This window comes from Nerophis ophidion, linkage group LG14 (genome assembly GCF_033978795.1).
Source record: "Nerophis ophidion isolate RoL-2023_Sa linkage group LG14, RoL_Noph_v1.0, whole genome shotgun sequence".
Lineage (NCBI taxonomy): Eukaryota > Metazoa > Chordata > Actinopteri > Syngnathiformes > Syngnathidae > Nerophis > Nerophis ophidion.
In genome coordinates this window covers 13806974-13832484 of record NC_084624.1, presented here as the reverse complement: position 1 = coordinate 13832484, position 25511 = coordinate 13806974, and the positions used below count along the sequence as shown (strand labels likewise).

The 25511-nt window shown below is 46.6% G+C and overlaps 1 protein-coding gene across 1 annotated transcript in view; it reads right to left on the bottom strand.

The window, feature by feature from the left end:
* LOC133568157 (polyamine-transporting ATPase 13A3-like) overlaps positions 1 to 25245 on the bottom strand; it is a 123518-nt gene extending 98273 nt beyond the window's left edge. Inside the window, exon 1 of the mRNA XM_061919899.1 lies at positions 25083 to 25245. The gene's annotated coding sequence lies outside the window, so the exon portion shown is untranslated. The remainder of the gene's footprint in view (positions 1 to 25082) is intronic.
* Positions 25246 to 25511: the final 266 nt, after the last annotated feature.

Genomic DNA, 25511 nt, shown 5'->3' with positions numbered 1-25511 from the left:
CTGGACCCTCGACGCCGCTGTGATTAAGAGGGATTTCGGAGCCATAATATGTTGAGTAGCTCGTTCATTTGCGAAATTTTTTTTTATTTTTCGTTTTTTTTTATCCGACTATTTTTTTTGTTCTGAAGATACAAATATGGACCTTACTTGTTGTTCGGAGACATGGCGGAGAGAGAAATAATATATTGAGATGAACTCTGCCTAGCTTGTATCTGTGCGTCGGGAAGCCCCGCCCCTATCGTCGAGGGATGACGTCACATGCAAAGTGGTCCAGTCCAAGAATGACCTTGGTTTTGGGTGTCAAGACTCGAATACAGACTGGGCCAAAATTCAAAAACTGAAAAAAGGGCAAGGTTGAACAAATTAACCTTTTAATAGGGACCCAAAGAAGTTTTGCATTGAATATTAAACAAGCAAGGCTTGTATAATTTTATAGTGACATGCAAAATCCAGTTTTAAATAATCCATCCATCCATTTTCTACACCCTAGACAAGGAAGGTGTGGTAGACCCTGGACGAGAAAGGTGGTGTGGACACTGGACGAGGAAGGTGTAGTACACCCTGGACAAGGAAGGTGGGGTAGACCATAGACAATGAAGGTGGGTTACACCCTGGACAAGAAAGGCGGGGTACACCCTGGACGAGGAAGGTGGGGTAGGCCTTAGACAAGGAAGGCGGGGTACACCCTGGACGAGGAAGATGGGGTAGGCCTTAGACAAGGAAGGCGGGGTACACCCTGGACGAGGAAGGTGGGGTAGGCCTTAGACAAGGAAGGTGGGGTATAGACCCTAGACAAGGAAGGTGTCGTACACCCTGGACAAGGAAAGCGGCGTACACCCTGGACGAGGAAGGAAGCGTAGACCCTGGACAATAAAGGCGTTGTACACCCTGGAGGAAGGCGGAGTAGACCCTAGACAAGGAAGGTGGGTTACACCCTGGACAAGGAAGGTGTTGTACACCCTGGACGAGGAAGGTGGTGTAGACCATGGACTAGGAAGGCAGTGTACATCCTAGACGAGGAAGATGAGGTAGACCCTAGACAAGGAAAGTGGGTTACACCCTGGACAAGGAATGTGGGTTACACCCTGGACAAGGAAGGTGTTGTACACCCTGGACGAGGAAGGTGGTGTAGACCATGGACTAGGAAGGCGGTGTACATCCTAGACGAGGAAGATGAGGTAGACCCTAGACAAGGAAGGTGGGTTACACCCTTGACATGGAAGGAACAGTACACCCTGGACAAGAAAGGCGGGGTACACCTTGGACAAGGAAGGTGGGGTAGACCCTAGACAAGGAAGGTGGGGTATAGACCCTAGACAAGGAAGGTGTCGTACACCCTGGACGAGGAAAGCGGCGTACACCCTGCTCGAGGAAGGTGAGGTAGACCCTAGATAAGGAAGGTGGTGTACACCCTGGACAAGGAAGGAAGCGTAGACCCTGGACAATAAAGGTGTTGTACACCCTGGAGGAAGGCGGAGTAGACCCTAGACAAGGAAGGTGTCGTACACCCTGGACGAGGAAGGTGGTGTAGACCATGGACTAGGAAGGCGGTGTACATCCTAGACGAGGAAGATGAGGTAGACCCTAGACAAGGAAGGTGGGTTACACCCTTGACATGGAAGGAAGAGTACACCCTGGACAAGAAAGGCGGGGTACACCCTGGACGAGGAAGGTGGGGTAGACCTTAGACAAGAAAGGTGGGGTAGACCTTAGACAAGGAAGGTGGGGTAGACCCTAGACAAGGAAGGTAGGGTATAGACCCTAGACAAGGAAGGTGTCGTACACCCTGGACAAGGAAAGCGGCGTACACCCTGGTCGAGGAAGGTGAGGTAGACCCTAGACAAGGAAGGTGGCGTACACCCTGGACGAGGAAGGAAGCGTAGAACCTGGATAATAAAGAAGTTGTACACCCTGGAGGAAGGCGGAGTAGACCCTAGACAAGGAAGGTGGGTTACACTCTGGACAAGGAAGGTGGCATTGACCCTAGACAAGGAAGGTGTTGTACACCCTGGACGAGGAAGGTGGTGTAGACCATGGACTAGGAAGATGAGGTAGACCCTAGACAAGGAAGGTGGGTTCACCCTTGACATGGAAGGAAGAGTACACCCTGGACAAGAAAGGCGGGGTACACCCTGGACGAGGAAGGTGGGGTAGACCTTAGACAAGAAAGGTGGGGTAGACCCTAGACAAGGAAGGTGGGTTACACCCTTGACATGGAAGGAAGAGTACACCCTGGACAAGAAAGGCGGGGTACACCCTGGACGAGGAAGGTGGGGTAGACCTTAGACAAGAAAGGTGGGGTAGACCCTAGACAAGGAAGGTAGGGTATAGACACTAGACAAGGAAGGTGTCGTACACCCTGGACAAGGAAAGCGGCGTACACCCTGGTCGAGGAAGGTGAGGTAGACCCTAGACAAGGAAGGTGGTGTACACCCTGGACAAAAAATACGGGGTACACCCTGGACGAGGAAGGTGGGGTAGACCTTAGACAAGGAAGGTAGGGTAGACCCTAGACAAGGAAGGTGGGGTATAGACCCTAGACAAGGAAGGTGTCGTACACCCTGGACAAGGTAAGCGGCGTACACCCTGGTTGAGGAAGGTGAGGTAGACCCTAGACAAGGAAGGTGGCGTACACCCTGGACGAGGAAGGAAGCGTAGACCCTGGACAATAAAGGCGTTGTACACCCTGGAGGAAGGCGGAGTAGAACCTAGACAAGGAAAGTGGGTTACACCCTGGACAAGGAAGGTGGCATTGACCCTAGACAAGGAAGGTGTCGTACACCCTGGACGAGGAAGGTGGTGTAGACCATGGACTAGGAAGGCGGTGTACATCCTAGATGAGGAAGATGAGGTTGACCCTAGACAAGGAAGGTGGGTTACACCCTGGACATGGAAGGAAGAGTACACCCTGGACAAGAAAGGCGGGGTACACCCTGGACGAGGAAGGTGGGGTAGACCCTAGACAAGGAAGGTGGGGTATAGACCCTAGACAAGGAAGGTGTAGTACACCATGGACAAGGAAAGCGGCGTACACCCTGGTCGAGGAAGGTGAGGTAGACCCTAGACAAGGAAGGTGGAGTACACCCTGGACGAGGGAGGAAGCGTAGACCCTGGACAATAAAGGCGTTGTACACCCTGGAGGAAGGCGGAGTAGACCCTAAACAAGGAAGGTGGGTTACACCCTGGACAAGGAAGGTGTTGTACACCCTGGACGAGGAAGGTGGTGTAGACCATGGACTAGGAAGGCGGTGTACATCCTAGACGAGGAATATGAGGTAGACCCTAGACAAGGAAGGTGGGTTACACTCTAGACAAGGAAGGTGGCATTGACCCTAGACAAGGAATGTGTCGTACACCCTGGACGAGGAAGGTGGTGTAGACCATGGACTAGGAAGGCGGTGTACATCCTAGACGAGGAAGATGAGGTAGACCCTACACAAGGAAGGTGGGTTACACCCTTGACATGGAAGGAAGAGTACACCCTGGACAAAAAAGGCGGGGTACCCCCTGGACGAGGAAGGTGGGGTAGACCTTAGACAAGGAAGGTGGGGTAGACCCTAGACAAGGAAGGTGGGGTATAGGCCCTAGACAAAGAAGGTGGCGTACACCCTGGACAAGGAAAGCGGTGTACACACTGGTCGAGGAAGGTGAGGTAGGCCCTAGACAAGGAAGGTGGAGTATACCCTGGACGAGGAAGGAAGCGTAGACCCTGGACAATAAAGGCGTTGTACACCCTGGAGGAAGGCGGAGTAGACCCTAGACAAGGAAGGTGGGTTACACCCTGGACAAGGAATGTGTCGTACACCCTGGACGAGGAAGGTGGTGTAGACCATGGACTAGGAAGGCGGAGTACATCCTAGACGAGGAAGATGAGGTAGACCCTAGACAAGGAAGGTGGGTTACACCCTTGACATGGAAGGAAGAGTACACCCTGGACAAGAAAGGCTGGGTACACCCTGGACGAGGAAGGTGGGGTAGACCTTAGACATGGAAGGTGGGGTAGACCCTAGACAAGGAAGGTGGGGTATAGACCCTAGACAAGGAAGGTGACGTACACCCTGGACAAGGAAAGCGGCGTACACCCTGGTCGAGGAAGGTGTGGTAGACCCTGGACGAGAAAGGTGGTGTGGACACTGGACAAGGAAGTTGGGGTTTAGACCCTAGACAAGGAATTTGGAGTACACCCTGGACTAAGAAGGTACGTACACCCTGGACAAGGAAGGCGGGGTTCACCCTGGACAAGGAAGGTGTCTACACCCTGGACGAGGAAGGTGGGGTAGACCCTAGACGAGGAAGGTGGGGTAGACCCTAGACAATGAAGGTGGAGTACACCCTGGACAAGGAAGTCGGTGTACACCCTGGACAAGTCGCCACTTATCACAGGTTTTAAATAGTAATATTAATAATCAAAAAATATCAAGGGCATCCAACCATCAATCCATTTCTACCGCTTGTCCCGTTCGGGGTCGCAGGGGGTCGTTGTAGCCTATCTCAGCTGCATTCGGGCGGAAGGCGGTGTACACCCTGGACAAGTCGCCACTTCATCGCAGGTTTCAAATAATAATATTAATAATCAATGAATATCAACGGCATCCATCCATCCATCCATTTTCTACCGCTTGTCCCGTTCGGAGTCGCGTGGGGGCGCTGTAGCCTATATCAGCTACAATCGGGTGGAAGGCGGCGTAGACCCTGGACAAGTCGCCACCTCATCGCAGGTTTTAAATAATAATATCAATCATCAGAAAATATGAACGGCATATCAAATAAGATTTAAATAAAAATGGAATGCCTCTTTTCTATTTGCTGACTTCTGAGGTAATACACTTTTTTTTCCACAGGCTAAAAATACATTTGAAAATAAAATAATAATGAATGAATCAAACATTTAAGCAGCGAATAAAAGGTTAATTATTGCTCAGTTTGCTACACTGAATTGCTTTATCACTGAATATGGAACAAGCAAAGCTTATATAACTTAACAGTGCAAAATCAACTTTCCAAAAAAACTAATGAAAAAACATCAATGGCATATAAAATACAATTAAATTTTTTTTAAATGAATGCCTCTTTTCTATTTGCAGCCTTCTGAGGTAAATATCAACATGAACTTTTTCAACTTTTTTGAAATCAAAATAAAAATGAATAAATCAACCATTCAGGCCTTTTTACTGCTCATCTTTTCTTGGATGCTAGTTCATTAATGTCGAGCAACTTGAGGTGGGCGGGGTTTGGTGGTGGCGGGGGTGTTTATTGTAGCGTCCCGGAAGAGTTAGTGCTGCAAGGGGTTCTGGGTATATGTTCTGTTGTGTTTATTTTGTGTTATGGTGCAGATGTTGTCCCGAAATACGATGAGGTGGACACTTATCCAGGGTGTACGTTGCCTTCCTTGTCCAGGGTGTACCACACTCTCCTTGTCCAGGGTGTACTCCCCCTTCTTTGTCCAGGGTGTACGCAGCCTTCCTTGTCTAGAGTCTACCCCACCTTCCTTGTCCAATCTTCTACACCACTTTCCTTGTTTAGGGTGTATCCCACCTTCCTCGTCCAGAGTGTACTCCACCTTCTTTGTCTAGGGTGTACACCCCCTCCTTGTCCAGGGTGTACACCACCTTCCTTGTCTAGGGTCTACCCCACCATCCTTGTCCAGGGTCTACCCCACCATCCTTGTCCAGGGAGTATGACATCTTCCTTGTCAAGGGTGTACCCCGCCTTCCGCTCGTTAGGCACCAGCGCCAAAGGGAATAAGCGGTAGAAAATGGATGGATGGAATATTTTCATTTAAAGGATCCATATGTATAATTTAATGTCAAGTCTTCAATCAATAAATGGCCCTGATATGTCAAAAGTCATTAATAAATTATTTTATTTTTGATTACATCCATGACTGACAACAGTAGATCAGCCGAGATATGCTCATTTAAAAATTAGATTTACCGTCCGTCCGTCCGTCTTCTTCCGCTTATCCGAGGTCGGGTCGCGGGGGCAACAGCCTAAGCAGGGAAACCCAGACTTCCCTCTCCCCAGCCACTTCGTCTAGCTCTTCCCGGGGGATCCCGAGGCGTTCCCAGGCCAGCCGGGAGACATAGTCTTCCCAACGTGTCCTGAGTCTTCCCCGTGGTCTTAGATTTACATTCCCGAAATCTTGTTATTGTTTTCATTTCGATGTCCCGCCCTCTACCGCTTGACCAATTAAAGAGTCCGTGAGTGTGTCACGTCCAGGTTGCCAGTTACGCACCGCTATCTTTGTCGAGCTACTGCCACTGGTGAAGTTACTAATCATGTCAGATTTTGGTCAATCTAAAAGGCCACGTTACGATTCTCAACCTATTCATGACAAAGCCAGGGACAAAATGAGGATTTGTATCGGGGATGCCTTTGAAAGAAGGGGACGGAGAAACTTGCTCATTTCCTCCTTGATAGGTGGTAAGTCGGGCATTTATGTTTTCTTATTATTTGTAATAAATGGAAATGTATATTTGGTATGTAAAGTATATTGTCCAATACAGTCTATGACCTTGTCTAACAGAGTTAGTATGTTCGTGCAACTAATACTTGGGAGCGAAACACTATCAAACTAATGTAATGCTTAGTTAGCATGCTAGCCCGGTCAATGACACATATGCTACAAAGACAACATATTTGATGTTCAAACTGATAAACAATTTATTTTTTTTGCAAATAATCATTAACTTTGGAATTTGATGCCAGCAACACGTGACAAAGAAGTTGGGAAAGGTGGCAATAAATTCTGATAAAGTTGAGGAATGCTCATCACACACTTATTTGGAACATCCCACAGGTGTGCAGGCTAATTGGGAACAGGTGGGTGCCATGATTGGGTATAAAAGCAGCTTCCATGAAATGCTAAGTAATTCACAAACAGGGATGGGGCGAGGGTCACCAATTTGTAAACAATTTGTCGAACAGTTTTAGAACAACATTTCTCAACGAGCTATTGCAAGGAGTTTAGGGATTTTACTATCTACGGTCCGTAAAATCATCAAAAGGTTCAGAGAATCTGGAGAAATCACTGCACGTTAGCGATGATATTACGGACCTTTGATCTCTCAGGCGGTACTGCATCAAAAACCGACATCAGTGTGTAAAGGATATCACCACATGGGCTCAGGAACACTTCAAGAAACCACTGTCAGTAGCCACAGTTGGTTGCTACATCTGTAAGTGCAAGTTAAAACTCTGCTGTGCAAAGCAAAATCCATTTATCAACAACAACAAGGAACGCCGCCGGCTTCTATGGGCCCGAGATCATCTAAGATGGACTGATGCAAAGTGGAAAGGCGTTCTGTGGTCTGACGATTCCACATTTCAAATTATATTTGGAAACTGTGGACGTGGTGTCCTCTGGAAAAAAGAGGAAAATAACCATCCGGATAGTTATAGGCGCGAAGTTCAAAAGCCAGCATCTGTGATGGTGTATTAGTGCCCAAGGCATGGGTAACTTACACATCTGTGAAGGCACCATTGATGCTGAATGGTCCATACAGGTTTTGGAGCAACATATGTTGTCATCCAAGTAACGTTATCATGGACGCCCCTGCTTATTTCAGCAAGAGAATGCCAAGCCACGTGTTCCAACAGCGTGGTTTCGTAGTAAAAAAGTACGGGTACTTTCCTGGCCCGCCCTGCAGTCCAGACCTGTCTCCCATCGAAAATGTGTGGTTCATTATGAAGCATAAAATACGACTGGAACTCTACATAAAAATAATTCCACTTTCAAAGCTTCAACAATTAGTTTCCTCAGTTCCCAAACATTTATTGAGTGTTGTTAAAAGAAAAGGTGATGTAACACAGTGGTGAACATGCCCTTTCCCAACTACTTTGGCACGCGTTGCAGCCATGAAATTCTAAGTTAATTATTATTTGCAAAAAAAACATCAAATATGTTGTCTTTGTAGCATATTCAACTGAATATGGGTTGAAAAGGATTTGAAAATCATTGTATTCCGTTTATATTTACATCTAACACAATTTCCCAACTCATGGAAACGGGGTTTGTATTTTCGACAAATAAAACCAATGTGGATATGGGTAGTGTCAGTGCCTATTTCGTTCTCAATATGCCGAGGAAATGCGTTCCAACATTAGCAAGGCTAATTGTGGTTTCTGGTACTGTAGTTGCATCAGGCACATATGGGGCGGTATTAGCTTGACACAATATAATGCATTACGTGTAACGATTTTCTACTGTCCTTGAGGGTGCATGGGAGTTTGCCCAACCAGTCTACATGTGCTTTGTGGACTTGGAGAAGGCATTCGACCGTGTACCCCGGGAAGTCCTGTGGGGAGCGCTCAGAGAGTATGGGGTATCGGACTGTCTGATTCTGGCGGTCCGCTCCCTGTATGATCAGTGCCAGACCTTGGTCCGCATTGCCGGGAGTAAGTCGGACCTGTTTCCAGTGAGGGTTGGACTCCGCCAAGGCTGCCCTTTGTCCCCGTTTCTGTTCATAACTTTTATGGACAGAATTTCTAGGCACAGTCAAGGCGTTAAGGGGATCTGGTTGATAAGACTCTGCAGCATTGTGTGGACATCGGGGGGCGGTATCTCTGGCATACTGGGGTGGTGGTTCCTCTCTTTAAGAAGTGGAACCGTAGGGTGTCTTCCAACTATCGTGGAATCACACTCCTCAGCCTTCCCAGTAAGGTCTATTCAGATGTACTGGAGAGGAGGCTACGCCGGATAGTCGAACCTCGGATTCAGGAGGAACAGTGTGGTTTTCGTCGGGGATCCGGTTTGGTGGCAGCAGGATTCGGTCTCTGCTTTTTGTAGATGATGGCTTCATCCGGCCAAGATCTTCAGCTCTCACTGAATCGGTTTGCAGCCGAGTGTGAAGCGACTGGGGTGTGAATCAGCAACTCCAAGTCCGAGTCCATGGTTCTCCCCCGGAAAAGGGTGGAGTGCCATCTCCGGGTTGGGGAGGACATTTTGCCCCAAGTGAAGAAGTTCAAGTACCTCAGAGTGTTGTTCACGAGTGAGGTCGACAGGCGGATCGGTGCGGCGTATTCAGTAATGCGGACGCTGTATCGATCAGTTGTAGTGAAGAAGGAGCTGAGCCGGAAGGCAAAGCTCTCAATTTACTGGTCGATCTACGTTCCCATCCTCACTTATGGACATGAGCTTTGGGTTTTGACCGAAGGGACAAGATCATGAGTACAAGCGGCCGAAATGAGCTTCCTCTGCCGAGTGGCGGGGCTCTCCCTTAGAGATAGGGTGAGGAGTTCTGTCATCCGGGAGGAGATCAAAGTTAAGCCGATGCTCCTCCACATCGAGAGGAGCCAGATGAGGTGGTTTGGGCATCTGCTCAGGTCCGACCGGTCGGAGGCCACGGGGAAGACCCAGGATATGTTGGGAAGACTATGTCTCCCGGTTGGCCTGGGAACACCTCGGGATCCCCCGGGAGGAACTGGACGAAGTGGCTGGGGAGAAGGACGTCTGGGCTTCCCTGATTAGGCTGCTGCCCCCACGATAAGCGAAAAAAGATGGATGGATGGATGTTTTTTCTGCTTTGTGTATTAACATAGTAGTAGGCTAAATGATTTCTGTGTAACGTGGTTTTTGCCTAACGTGAGTTGGCTCGTAGAATTGCACTCTAGTGATGTGCGTACATGGAAAAGAATGCAGTGCCTCAGGTTGGATGAAACATGCAGCCAAGAAAAGTATCAGCAAAACATTAAATCATCCAGGTGCCGTCTAGCTGTGACAGCCTGTACCTGTTCACCTGGGTGTGGCCTGGCATGACAGTAGTCAAGTACGCTTGTGAACAGAATGTGCTGACTCCGTCCAGCTGGAAACAGGATTAGATTGTCCCTTTGTCTTGGACATGTTGAACCCAGCAGATTATAGAGAGTTATGCACACAACAGAGAAAAACGTTGGGCTAACAATCCAAGGTCTTTTTTGGTCTTTGGAGGACACACAGAACCTGCTAGCCTGCATGCCTTCACCTTGGCAGTCATCTTGAATTGCCTTGGAACAGGTGGGATGCTGTTGTGGTGACAGTCTGCACGTCTGGCGTTGCTCACATGAATGCTCAGGGAGGGGCACAGGTTCCGTGGCCATGGACGAAGTGCTGGCTGTCCAGAATCGGGACCCGGGGTGGACCACTCGCCTGTGCATCGGTTGGGGACATCTCTGCACTGATGACCCATCTCCGCTCGGGATGGTCTCCTGCTGGCCCCACCATGGACTGGACTCTCACTATTATGTTAGATCTAGCCTTTAAATAGACTCCCTTTTTAGACCAGTTGATCTGCCGTTTCTTTTCTTTTTCTCCTCTGTCCCACTCTCCCTTGTGGAGGGCGTCCAGTCCGGTGGCCATGGATGAAGTGCTGGCTGTCCAGAGTAGGGACCCAGGATGGACCGCTAGTCCAGAGTCGGGACCCGGTGAGGACCGCTCGCCTGTGCATCGGTTGGGTACACATCTGCGCTGATGACCCATCTCCGCTCGGGATGGTCTCCTGCTGGCCCACCATGGACTGGACTCTCACTATTATGTTAGATCTAGCCTTTAATTAGACTCCCTTTTTAGACCAGTTGATCTGCCGTTTCTTTTCTTTTTCTCCTCTGTCCCACTCTCCCTTGTGGAGGGGGTCCAGTCGGACGGCATCCATCCATCCATTGGATGCCGTCCGACTGGAAGTAATGGCTGACCGGAGTCGGGACCCAGGATGGACAGCTCGTCCAGAGTCGGGACCCGGTGAGGACCGCTCGCCTGTGCCTCGGTTGGGGACATCTCTGCGCTGCTGACCCGTCTCCGCTCGGGATGGTCTCCTGCTGGCCCCACCATGGACTGGACTCTCACTATTATGTTAGATCTAGCCTTTAAATAGACTCCCTTTTTAGACCAGCTGATCTGCCGTTTCTTTTCTTTTTCTCCTCTGTCCCACTCTCCCTTGTGGAGGGGGTCCGGTCCGGTGGCCATGGATGAAGTACTGGCTGTCCGGAGTCGGGACCCAGGATGGACCGCTCGTCCAGAGTCGGGACCCGGGGAGGACCGCTCGCCTGTGCCTCGGTTGGGGACATCTCTGCGCTGATGACCCGTCTCCGCTCGGGATGGTCTCCTGCTGGCCCCACCATGGACTGGACTCTCACTATTATGTTAGATCTAGCCTTTAAATAGACTCCCTTTTTAGACCAGCTGATCTGCCGTTTCTTTTCTTTTTCTCCTCTGTCCCACTCTCCCTTGTGGAGGGGGTCCGGTCCGGTGGCCATGGATGAAGTACTGGCTGTCCGGAGTCGGGACCCAGGATGGACCGCTCGTCCAGAGTCGGGACCCGGGGAGGACCGCTCGCCTGTGCCTCGGTTGGGGACATCTCTGCGCTGATGACCCGTCTCCGCTCGGGATGGTCTCCTGCTGGCCCCAACATGGACTGGACTCTCACTATTATGTTAGATCTAGCCTTTAAATAGACTCCCTTTTTAGACCAGCTGATCTGCCGTTTCTTTTCTTTTTCTCCTCTGTCCCACTCTCCCTTGTGGAGGGGGTCCGGTCCGGTGGCCATGGATGAAGTACTGGCTGTCCAGAGTCGGGACCCAGGATGGACCGCTCGTCCAGAGTCGGGACCCAGGATGGACCGCTTGCCTGTGTATCGGCTGGGACATCTCTGCGCTGCTGATCCGCCTCCACTTGGGGTGGTTTCCTGCTGGCTCCACCGTGGACAGGAGTCTCTCTGCTTTGTTGGATCTACTTTGGACTGGACTCTCACAGTTGTGTGGGATCCACTATGGATTGAACATTCACAGTATCATGTTAGACCCGCTCGACATCCATTGCTTTCAGTTACCCTAGAATGGGAGGGGGGGGGGGGGGGTTGCCCACATATGCGGTCCTCTCCAAGGTTTCTCATAGTCATCATTGTCACCGAAGCCCCACTGGGTGTGAGTTTTCCTTGCCCTTATGTAGGCTCTACCGAGGACGTCGTTGTGGTTTGTGTAGCCCTTTGAGACACTATCAATCAATCAATCAATGTTTACTTATATAGCCCTAAATCACTAGTGTCTCAAAGGGCTGCACAAACCACTACGACATCCTCGGTAGGCCCACATAAGGGCAAGGAAAACTCACACCCAGTGGGACGTCGGTGACAATGATGACTATGAGAACCTTGGAGAGGAGGAAAGCAATGGATGTCGAGCGGGTCTAACATGATACTGTGAAAGTTCAATCCATAATGGAACCAACACAGTCGCGAGAGTCCAGTCCAAAGCGGATCCAACACAGCAGCGAGAGTCCCGTTCACAGCGGAGCCAGCAGGAAACCATCCCAAGCGGAGGCGGATCAGCAGTGTAGAGATGTCCCCAGCCGATACACAGGCAAGCAGTACATGGCCACCGGATCGGACCGGACCCCCTCCACAAAGGAGAGTGGGACATAGAAGAAAAAGAAAAGAAACGGCAGATCAACTGGTCTAAGAAGGGATTCTATTTAAAGGCTAGAGTATACAAATGAGTTTTAAGGTGAGACTTAAATGCACTAGTGATTTAGGGCTATATAAATAATAATTGATTGATCCACTATGGACTGGACTTTCACAGTATAATGTTAGACCCACTCGACGTCCATTGCATCCGGTCTCCCCTAGAGGGGGAGGGTCACCCACATACGCGGTCCTCTCCAAGGTTTCTCATAGTCATTCATATTGACGTCCCACTGGGTGTGAGTTTTTCCTTGCCCTTGTGTGGGCTCTACCGAGGATGTTGTTGTGAGTTGTGCAGCCCTTTGAGACACTTGTGATTTAGGGCTATATAAATAAACATTGATTGATGGAGTTTGTGCATTTGCTCAGACACATAAACAATTAGAGGAGGAACACCAGTCCATACTGCCGTTTGTTCTCCCCGTGGTTCTTCCTCATAGGAGTTAGGTGAGCGCCAGCAAACTCCAGCAGGGTTAGGATGGCCCCCAAATAGCACAAATCCGGACACCAGAGAAGAGTTGAGAAGAAGGCCAGGAGTAGGAGCAGCAGGGCAGCGTCCCAGGACTTTAAAACGTTGTTCTTAGACTGGTGAGAGAGTGAAACTACTGACAGCAACTGAAACTATTTATTAATTTATATTACATTATCTCTGACGAAGCGTAAGCTGAACTCTGGAGCCTACATTATCTGGCCGTGTTACACTCTGGACAAGTTGCAAGCTCATTAAAAAAAAGTTGCCAGTTCATTGTAGACCAGGCCTGGGCAATTATTTTGACTCGGGGTCTACATTTAGAGACAAAAATGTCATCTATTTTTAGGAACACTATTACAAAACCTCACAATAATGTGTGATTGAATGCTAAAAATGTTATGACAGACCGTCTAAAAAACAAAAATTTAATTTTTACATTTTTCTATGAACGATAAAACACTGAATATTGACACCATATGAATGTCACACCCCCTTTCGATCGACAAATTTTACAATCAAGTGAAACGCAACAAAAATGCAACAAACAGTGAAATATGAACGCGAATAATACACAATGAACCCACCTACAATCTGATATATCAGATATTTGCTGAATTTCCACAGGTATCAATAAAGTATTTAATATTCTATTCTATATATTACTAAGCTTTTGAACTTTGTTGTGAAAATCTCCTTCCACGTCTGTGGAAACGCTTCCCGCCCACGCTGCTTGGTGCCTCGTCTGAGCTGCTGTGACGTAGATGACCATAGTAACTAATTAGATGACCATAGTAACTAATTAGATGACCATAGTAACTGGTATATCATCCATAAGCGCAGATTACTGCACATAATAATGGCAGCTACACTTTCCATCTTAAAGATCTAAAAAAATAATTTGGGAATGTCCGGTGGGCCAGATTGAAATACACAATGGGCCCCGGGCCTTAATTTCCCTAGGTCTGTTGTAGACTGTGCACGAGTTACACATATATCACTGTCGGACAGTCCTCTGGTGTGTACCTATCAGAGGCTGCGTTGAATTGTCACACATTTAAGTTCCAGTTAGTAATTATTAATTGCTGAGTAATCATCAAACATTGTTATTATTGTTTACTTCGTAACTGAACATTGACCTTGGTCATCCATCCATCAGATGCTCATAATTAATAATTATGCACATATGATGAAGGACAGAATTTCTAGGCGCAGCCAAGGCGTTGAGGGGATCCGGTTTGGTGGCCACGGGATTAGGTCTCTGCTTTTTGCAGATGATGTAGTCCTGATGGCTTCATCTGGCCGGGATCTTCAGCTCTCACTGGATCGGTTCGCAGCCGAGTGTGAAGCGACCGGAATGAGAATCAGCACCTCCAAGTCCGAGTCCATGGTTCTCGCCCGGAAAAGGGTGGAGTGCCATCTCCGGGTTGGGGAGGAGACCCTGCCCCAAGTGGAGGAGTTCAAGTACCTAGGAGTCTTGTTCACGAGTGGGGGAAGAGTGGATCGTGAGATCGACAGGCGGATCGGTGCGGCGTCTTCAGTAATGCGGACGTTGTATCGATCCGTTGTGGTGAAGAAGGAGCTGAGCCGGAAGGCAAAGCTCTCAATTTACCGGTCAATCTACGTTCCCATCCTCACCTATGGTCATGAGCTTTGGGTCATGACCGAAAGGATAAGATCACGGGTACAAGCGGCCGAAATGAGTTTCCTCCACCGGGTGGCGGGGATCTCCCTTAGAGATAGGGTGAGAAGCTCTGTCATCCGGGAGGAACTCAACGTAAAGCCGCTGCTCCTTCACATCGAGAGGAGCCAGATGAGGTGGTTCGGGCATCTGGTCAGGATGCCACCCGAACGCCTCCCTAGGGAGGTGTTTAGGGCACGTCCAGCTGGTAGGAAGCCACGGGGAAGACCCAGGACACGTTGGGAAGACAATGTCTCCCGGCTGGCCTGGGAACGCCTCGGGATCCCCCGGGAAGAGCTAGACGAAGTGGCTGGAGAGAGGGAAGTCTGGGCTTCCCTGCTTAGGCTGCTGCCCCCGCGACCCGACCTCGGATAAGCGGAAGATGATGGATGGATGGATATGATGAAGGTCAGTTACGTTATCATGATGTGTTCAATGTGGTCTTGTAAAATGTGGTATTATTTGGGAAATTTGAATAGTGTTGCGTCGGACCATGAATTGATTAACGTGGACCCCGTCTTAAACAAGTTGAAAAACTTATTGGGGTGTTACCATTTAGTGGTCAATTGTACGGAATATGTACTGTACTGTGCAATCTACTAATAAAAGTATCAGTCAATCAATCAAAACCAGTTCTTCCTCACAGGGAATTTAAGTTACTGGTCAATCCCAAGTTCTTTTGATGACGGAGACAGAATTGGAATTTACTAAAGCTTTAGGAGGTCAACTTAACCGATACATTCATATCGGCTTCTCCAGTAGATCTGGCATTCAAAGGGAAAATACACTCTTTTCACACAAAAGTAATCCCCCCCCAAAGAGAGACTGGTAGAATACACAAAGGAAAAGTACTAGCTACAATAAACAAGGCTATGTAAAAAGAAAGAACTCTAAAACATATCAGCATCCTTCAACAATAGCCTGAATACAAAAAACGTTATAATGCATAATATACTTAAAATATTGGGGCGAAGAAAACATGTTGGGTATATTACACTGGGCACCATCAAGAACACTAAAAGACCAAAACATTGAAGGTGGCAATGAATGGGGTAGAGGGTCCCGCAGTGATACTCTTTCAGGGGGCCCAGAATTCCTAGCAACGGCCCCGGTTCTGAGCCCTCAAAAGAAAGTTCTCAGAAACGTGTTATCACTGCTAATACTACACACAAATATGTTGGATTCTCTTTAAGCGATGGACTCTCTCAATGTGGACAATTTCATTTTCTGTTTTAACAACCACCGTGCAACAACTCTGGATCAGATGGTTCCTGTTAAATCCAACTTGGAAACGGGCCCTTGGACAAATAATGACATCCTCAGACTTAAGAGACTATGTCGAAAGACTGAACGCCTGAGGAAATCAACTAACCCTGAAGTGCACTGGGTCTATCTCGGGGATACGGTGTGATTAATGTATTCATTTAGTGAATGCAAAGTCTTTTAGCCAAGCAGTTGCCTTCTAGTCTGCCATAGGAAGGCCGACAAGCCCCCTTTTCTAGTCTGTGGAGTGGTTTGGCCTCAATAATGTGGTCCATTGTCCGTGTCTCACCACAAGCACAAAGTGTGGCTTGGCTTGCCTCCCCGTCCGTAAAGGCTGGCCGAGCAGGGGCCTTGTCCAGTCCTGAATCTATTGAGCTTTGCCCATTGTCTCCATAAGAAGTTGGTGCCAGGGACCTGATGGGTAGGGTCTGACACCGGATGTTTGTTTGGGGCCTCATTGGACTCCCATTAATTTTTCGAATCTCTTTGGGTGTTACAGTTTTTCCAGATTTGGTTTTCTGGCTGGGAGATTGGGAGAGGGTGGATTGAAAAAATATTCGTGAATTGAACCCTGCGATGAATTGGCGACTTGTCCAAGGTGCACCCCCCCCCCGCAACCCTGAAAGGGACAAGCGGTACAAAATGGATGGAGGACAAATAATCATTATCTTGTGTCATCATACAATGAGAAAACGCCAGATTTGACTATATCCATGGGCAGCACGGTGGAAAAGGGGTTAGTGCATGTGCCTCACAATACGAAGGTCCTGAGTAGTCCTGGGTTCAATCCCGGGCTCGGGATCTTTATGTGTGGAGTTTGCATGTTCTTCCCGGGACTGCGTGGGTTCCCTACGGGTACTCCAGCTTCCTCCCACCGCCAAAAACATGCACCTGGGGATAGGTTGATTGGCATGTTGTCTGTCTATCTGTGTTGGCCCTTCGATGAGGTGGCGACTTGTCCAGGGTGTACCCTGCTTTCCGCCCGAATGCAGCTGAGATTGGCTCCAGTAACCCACCCTCCCGTGACTTGAACGGGATGGGCGGTAGAGAATGGATGGATGGATAGACTATATCCATCAAATAGCAATATGGAATAAGAAAAATCTCTTGCTACTCCAGTTTTGGGACGGCGTGGCGCAGTGGGAGAGTGGCCGTGCGCAACCCGAGTGTCCCTGGTTCAATTCCCACCTAGTACCAACCTCGTCACATCCGTTGTGTCCTGAGCAAGACACTTCACCCTTGCTACTGATGGGTGCTGGTTGGCGCCTTGCATGGCAGCTCCCTCCATCAGTGTGTGAATGTGTGTGTGAATGGGTAAATGTGGAAGTAGTGTCAAAGCGCTTTGAGTACCTTGAAGGTAGAAAAGCGCTATACAAGTACAACCCATTTATCATTTATTTATCATTTTGTAAAGCTGACAGCAATGCCTTTTTGAGATCGATAGTAGGTAGTACTTTATCGATTCAATCAGGAGAATTCCCTCAGGAAAAAGTTGTCTCAACAAAATCCAGATGATTAAAAATATAATCCTGCCCCTGCCGTATGGTACCTCAGCGGTTTTTAGCCTGGTTCAAGCATGTAGTCCTCATTTAGGACTGTGACGTTTGAGGATATTTAGGCACTGGTGACCAAGATGAGGTCTTACTAATTGCAGGCTCTTCCAAAATGTGTTTGAGGAGCCCTCGTGTTGCCTAAACGGTTAACCTCTTTTTGTATACTGGTGTGTTTCCCAACGCTTTCACAGACAGACCCGACAGATCTAAATAGATTTGGGCATTGTGATGCTCGGGTTGCATGACGGCGATTCGATGCAGAAGATCTAGGAGGCAATGTGCAGGTAAAAGAATTTAATGTATAGGACAGGCAAACGTGTAGAGCAAAAAACAAAACTAACACTGACAGGTACAAAACAACTAAACGGAATGCTGGAAAACAGCAAACTTCACGGCCTGAGGATAGAGCATCCACATGAGTAATATCCATTCCAAACAAAGTCCCAACAAAGAACGATCGCTCACACACAACTTAAATAGAATTGATTCCATTCTTCCATTCATCTTCAACCGCTTATCCGGAATCAGGACACGGGGACAACAGCTCCAGCTGAGACCCCCAGACTTCCCTCTCCAGAGCAACATTAGCAACTTCCTCCTGGGGGATCCCGAAGCGTTCCCAGGACAAAGAGGAGATTTAATCCCCCCATCTGGTCCTTGGCCTGTCGCGGGGTCTCCTCCCAGTGGGACGCGCAACGAGGACTTTCCTAGGAAGACGCTGGTGAGGCATCCACACAAGATGCCCGAACCACCTAAGCTGGCTCCTTTCCAAGCGAAGGAGCAGCGGCTCAACTCAGAGTCGCTCTCGGGTGACTGAACTTCTCACCCTATCTCTAAGGGAGATGCCAGCCGCCCTTCTGAGGAAAGTCATTTCGGCCGCTTGTATCCGTGATCTTACTCTTTTGGTCATGACCCACATTTCATGACCATAGGTGAGAGTAGGAATGTAGATAGCTCGGTAGACTGAGAGCTTTGCCTTCTGGCTCAGCTCTCGTTTCGTCACAACAGTGCGGCAGAGAGACTGCAATACTGCCCCAGCTGCTCCGATTCTTTGGCTGATTTCCTTCTCCATCTTTCCCTCACTCGTGAACAAGTCCCCAAGATACTTAAACTCCTCCAACTGGGACAGAGTCTCATTTTCTACCTGGACTGTACAAACCGTCGGTTTCCTGCTGAGAACCATGGCCTCAGATTTGGAGTTGCCGATCCTCATTCCAGCCGCTGAACACTCGGCTGTGAACCGATCCAGTGAGAGCTGAAGGTCATGAACTGATTGCAAACTGAAAACAGGTGAGGGGAAATGCTCCGGGCAAGATGTGTGAAGCGGTCACGAAAAAACACCCAGAAAACAGGAAGTGCTACCAAAAGAAAAGAACAGGACAGGGACAGGGAGAACACCAAAAAACTCACCTTTGATCAGCGCACCACGGACTTTCAAAAAAGAAATGAACAAAGACTGTCAGTCATTCATAAACTTAAAGGACTATACCTTGCACCTCACCTCCTGTTATTACTTTACCAAAGCATTGTTCAACCCATCCTTCTCTACTGCTACACCAATACATAATCCCACTACCATCAGGGCGCAGGTACAGAACTATCAAATTCCGGAGGGCCCGCCTCGGGAAAAGCCTTATCCCTGCAGGTTTAGCTGCCCTAAACAAGCCTCTAAATGTGTTGGTCATGTATGATGTCTTTTTGTTATTTTTGTTCGTTGTTTAAATGTACAGCAGTGAAAATTAATTTTCCAACGGGGACCAATAAATCTAAATCTAAGTCTGATCTAAAAGGCACGGCCTGGTGCAACCAGCCATAACAGGCATATTTCCAAGCTGTCTTATTATCCTTGAGATGGTGGTCTATGAACCTGACACTGTCATTTCAGTCCAGTTCCCGTAAGCAACACTCTCCGGAAATGGCCTTTCTGAAAGTGTCCAGGGACATTGTGACGGTTTCTTTGGATCTGTCCTCTGCCGTTAACACCGTTGATCATCAGGTTCTGCTGAGAAGAGTTAAGGATCAAGTAGAACTGTCAGGGTCAGTGTGACAATGGTTCTCCTAATATATGTCTGGGCATAGCTTTAGTGTTCCAGCTAATCAAATAAGGTCTGAGTCAGCAGATTTGTTGTGTGGAGTGCCTCAAATTTCCGTTTTGGGTACTGTATTATATTTGTTGTATTTGAACCCTTTGGGAAAGATTATCCAAAGGTTTTTTGTTCCACCTTTTTGCTGATGATATCCAGATTTACCTTTCCTATAAGCTGAGATCCAGAAGCTAAACTTCTTGCATGATTGTTTAATGGACAAAAATAATGTACCCTCCGCTCCTCTGATGCCAACCTCCTCTCACACAGAACCAAGCTCCGGACCTGGGGAGATAGAGCCTTTTCCGTCTCTGCTCCCACCCTCTGGAACTCTCTTCCCAAACCCATCCGTGACTGCTCAGACCGTCCTACCTTCAAAAGCCTTCTCAAAACACACCTCTTCAGATCTCCTTTTAACCAGTGACTAGTGTTGTGTGTCTTGTAATGTCCCGTCTTGTAGTGTCCATGTCATGGTGGGGTTGCAGCTTACTGCGGGGTCGTACTCCCTGAAAGGCAGACGGACTACTCCGAACAAGGCGTGCAGGTAAAAACAAATGTTTTTGTTTCACCTTTTTGCTGATGATATCCAAATTTACCCCTCCTTAAGCTTTCTGAGATTCAGAAGCTAAACTTCTTGCATGATTGTTTAATGGACAAAAAAACAATGGCTAAGAGAAAACCCTCTGCACCGTAATGCAGCCTCCGCTCCTCTGATGCCAACCCCCTCTCACACAGAACCAAGCTCCGGACCTGGGGAGATAGAGCCTTTTCCGTCTCTGCTCCCACCCTCTGGAACCCTCTTCCCAAATCTATCCGTGACTGCTCAGACCGTCCTACCTTCAAAAGCCTTCTCAAAACACACCTCTTCCGATCTGCTTTTAACCAGTGACTAGTGTTCTGTGTCTGGTAATGTCCCGTCTTGTAGTGTCCATGTCACGGCGGGGTTGCAGCTTACTGTGGGGTTGTACTCCCAGGAAGGCAGACGGACTACTCCGGACAAGGCGTGATTTATTCCTCGAAAATCAAAGAAGCATCAAAAACAGAAACGAATCAAGACGATGGAAGAAAGTGCCGATCGTACTGGATGGTAGGGCTAACACTTAGCATAGACTAGAGACAGGAATAATCACATAGCAGTTTCGTGTAGCAAACACTCAGCATAAACTATGGACATGGAATACTCAGGGAACTGTGGCATGAAACTAAAAAGACTTACGTGGCAAGGCATGAGGCAAACAATGACGCCAGAACGACTGACAGGCAAAGGCAAGCTAAAATAATGCCTCTGATTAGTGCTCATGAAGCAGATGAGCGGGCGAACACAAATCTGAGGCAGGTGGAAATAATAAGTGTTAGAATAATTGTTTCTAAATTGTCACAAAAAACTTTGTATCACATTGTGTTCCTGACAAGAAGACAAAAGGCTGAAATCTACCAAGAAGAATGCTCTTAAAACTCCACTGGGACTACAAAGCGGACAGATGACAGGATCTGCCCAACTTCCAGAGTTGGTAGAGTGGCCGTGCCAGCAACTTGAGGGTTGCAGGTTCGATTCCCGCTTGTGCCATCCTAGTTACTGCCGTTGTGTCTTTGGGCAAGACACTTTACCCACCTGCTCCCAGTGCCACCCACACTGGTTTGATTGTAACTTAGATATTGGGTTTCACTATGTAAAGCGCTTTGAGTCACTTGAGAAAAAGCGCTATATAAATATAATTCACTTCACTTCACTATTTTTGAAGTATTTTACAAACTCTCTTTGAACTATTTTATGGAACGCTCTCTGAACTATTTTATGGGACTCTCTTTGAACTATTTTATGGAACTCTTTTTGAACTATTTGGCGAACTCTCTTCGAACTGTTCGGTAACCGAAGGCAACGCTGTTTACGACCCACTTCCCTCAGGAAGCAGCTGTCGGCAGGGGTGGGAGAAAGTCAAATAAAGAAGGAGGAGTACGATCTTTTGGCAGAGCGTGGTGCAGGACTGTACAGAGAGTACAGTAGCCATGTCTCTCCTCAAGATTGAGTCCAAATTTAATTCTGTCTCTGTTTGATTCCTTGCCTTTTGTCTTGTTTAATAGAGGTCATCAGTGTTTGAACCTGACAATAAGTAACCATGGTAACCAACAAGTGTGCACAAAAAAACAGGAACTAAGGGAGTCCAAAACTAACAGAACATAACAAAAACATGATCCGGACCACAGATCATGACAGTCCAGTGATATTATGTATTTTACAATGCCCTGCTTTTATATTTCCTGTATTATATATTATTACTTTGAACCGTTTTATATTTGAATTTTTTATCCTGTAAAGCGTCTTTGAGTACTCTGAAAAGCGCTATACCAAATAAAATGTATTATAATTATATCATTAATGTGTTTTGTTTTTTTTTTTGCACCAAGTGATTCAATTCCGGAGATTAAACAGTATTTGGGGGACTTAGGTCATTCTACTAAGCCAAGACTTAGAAACTTGGGAGTGAAGTGTCTTGCTCAAGGACGCAACGGACGTGACGAGGTTGGTAGACGGTGGGGATTGAACCAGGAACCCTCAGGTTGCCGGCACGGCCACTCTCCCAACCGAGCCACTCCGTATTAAACAGGAATATTACTACTTTAACGAGCCGATATGTGTTAATGGTTTACCCTTTTAACTGGTACAAAAAAGGGCATAGTCAATGTCATACTTGCCAACTTTGAGACCATCCATTTCCTACCGCTTACTCCCTTTGGGGTCGCTGGTGCCTATCTCAGCTACAATCTGGCGGAAGGCGGGGTACACCCTGGACAAGTCGCCATCTCATCGCAGTTATGTGTAGAAATCTTTATTTATAATTGAATCACTTCTTTATTTTTCAACAAGTTTTTAGGTATTTTTATGTTTTTTTTTCCAAATAGTTCAAGAAAGACCACTACAAATGAGCAATATTTTGCACTGTTGTATAATTTAATAAATCAGACACTGTTGACATAGTCCTTTTTACTTCTTTATCTTTTTTTTTTTTTTTTTACCAAAAATGCTTTGCTCTGATTAGGGGGTACTTGAATTAAAAAAATGTTCACAGTGGGTGCATCTCTGAAAAAAGGTTGAGAACCACTGTTGTAGATGTTATTGTAACATATGCATGTACAGTAGATGGCAGTATTGTCCTGTTTAAGAGTGTCCCAATATTGCAGTTTACGGCAGACGAACCTCTTTACGGTAGACGAAAACATGACTGCTGTTGTTGTGTGTTGTTACCGGGCTGAGAGGACGATAATGAAATTGCCTAACAATAAACCCACATAAGAAACCAAGAACTCGCCCTCCATCATTCTACAGTTATAACGTCATTGGGCAGGCACTCTGTTTATATTGTGGAAAAGCGGACGTGAAAACAGGCTGTCAACACGTCACTCGGGTCCGCATGGAGCTGGTGGGGGCGTGGCCTCCAGCTCCACCTGACTTTCGGGAGAAAATTTGTCCCTGGGGGTTTTTGGGAGAGGCGCTGAATTTCGGGAGTCTCCCGTAAAATCCAGTAGGGTTGGCAAGTAGGCTCAATGTACTTGTGTGGAAAGTCATTTTGAAAACTATATAAGAATACAAAAAATAACATCAAACAATTGAGACGGTGTTGATTATTTACATACGATTTTATCAAATGACTGATGGAATAAACAAATGCTTGCTATTTCCGCCATTAGGCAAAGGTGACAATCACTTAATGTGTAGAAGCCATGTGCTTGTAGTAAATAAGACATAGTTGTTTTTTTGTCCTTCTCTACCCTCATATGCAGAATTACAACGTCATTCCTTTAGAGATAGGATAGGAAAAACAGCATTTAGTTTAGATAATAATAAGTCGTATATTGAATATGATAATGAGTCATATATTGGACATGTTTCACGACACACCGTAGCTCGCTGGCGTCAAAATGTAAACAAACGACATTTGTGCATCTGATGTCCACTGTAACGATCCCATTCTGTGGAACGCTTTCCCTGACCACCTGAGGGCACCACAGACTGTTGATGCTTTTTAAAAAGCCTTTTTTTTTTTTTTTTAGATATATGCATACTAGTTCTAGCTATTCGGCTGTTTTTGGAAATATTTGACCAAAGGGGAAGCGAACCATCCAGACTGTTATCGACGCAAAGTTCAAAAGCCAGCATCTGTGATGGTATGGGGGTGCATTAGTGCCCAAGGCATGGGTAACTTACACATCTGTGAAGGCACCATTAATGCTGAAAGGTACATACAGGTTTTGGAACAACATATGCTGCCATTTAAGCGCCATCTTTTTCACGGACGCCCCTGCTTATTTCAGCAAAACAATGCCAAGCCACATTCAGCACGTGTTACAACAGCGTGGCTTCGTAAAAAAAGAGTGCGGGTACTTTCCTGGACCGCCTGCAGTCCAGACCCGTCCCCCATGGAAAATGTTTGGCGCATTTTGAAGCGTAAAATACGACAGCGGAGACCCCGGACTGTTGAACGACTGAAGCTCTACATAAAACAAGAATGGGAAAGAATTCCACTTTCAAAGCTTCAACAACTAGTTCCCTCAATTCCCAAACGTTTATTGAGTGTTGTTAAAAGAAAAGGTGATGTAACACAGTGGTGAACATGCCCTTTCCCAACTACTTTGGCACGTGTTGCAGCCATGAAATTCTAAGTTAATTATTATTTGCAAAAATAAAAAAAAATTTATGAGTTTGAACATCAAATATCTTGTCTTTGTAGCGCATTCGACTGAATATGGGTTGAAAAGGTTTTGAAAATCATTGTATTCCGTTTATATTTACATCTAACACAATTTCCCAACTCATATGGAAACAGGGTATGTAGATAGATAGATAGATAGATAGATAGATAGATAGATAGATAGATAGATAGATAGATAGATAGATAGATAGATAGATAGATAGATAGATAGATAGATAGATCGATAGATAGATTTCATTCCAGCAGCAGTGTACAGAATTGAGATTGAGAAGGTAGAATAAAGTATTGTTTTTTTTATTGAATATTTAAAACAAATAATAAAATTCATTTAATCTCTTATAGAACAAAGTTGTATGCAGCTCTTCTGAAGTAAGCATGTATAGATAATAATGTGGTTGGGTGAATTTAGGTAACGTTTATGCAAAATTCTAAATAAGATGATTTTTGTCTTCAAAATATATCTTTGAACGGCGTACATTTTTAAAAGATATTTGACAATACTTTGGAAAAAAATATTTGCAGTGTAAAAGAAAACACGTCCACACAAGAAGTGATAGTAGACAGACTTATAAACAGGTTAAAAATGTGATTTTGAAGAAAAATTATGTTATTTAGACTACAAGGAAGCATTAAAATCATCATATATCATCATACATTTTATAGAAGAATTATAGATTTGGAGATCAGTTGTAAGTAAATTGGTACCTTTAGATTGCAAAAACAAACAAAACAAAGTGAAAAGTTCAAAGACATCGGTGATGAATGAATAAGGCTGGTAGAAATAAATAATCACTAACTTTTAGCAGGCAGAATCGACAAAAGCTGCATTTAGAGAAGGAGCCTTTTTATCGTCTCAAAAAAGTCAGATTTGACATGTTGGGTAACTCACCTTTGTCCCTGCTCTCTTCTCTGAGCTCGGTCGTACTTGCTGCTTCAAAGGTGTGGAATCAAACCTGCAGAGGTGACAAGTTTATTACATTTCACAGTCTAATTTGTTTTGGCCCAGCTCCCTAACAGCTGTTCTTTGATAAAGGCGCTGTGTGCAACTTCCTCTCAGCTACATTTGTCGAAGCAAAAAGAACAACAAGAACACCATTTCTCAACAATGACCAAGTTTTTGCCAAATAAAGTGATTGGTGTTTACGGCTGTCAGTCACCCGGTCTCGAATGTGAGCGTGTGCGCACGTACAAAAGCAGTCCAAGAGATGAAACAGTTTGCAGTTGGCGAGGTTATGCGCTGATTGTTTCCCCCAAGATGCAGATGGACATTCGGAATCAGTGTGCAAGTAGGAAAGATGGTTTAATACCATAACAAGGC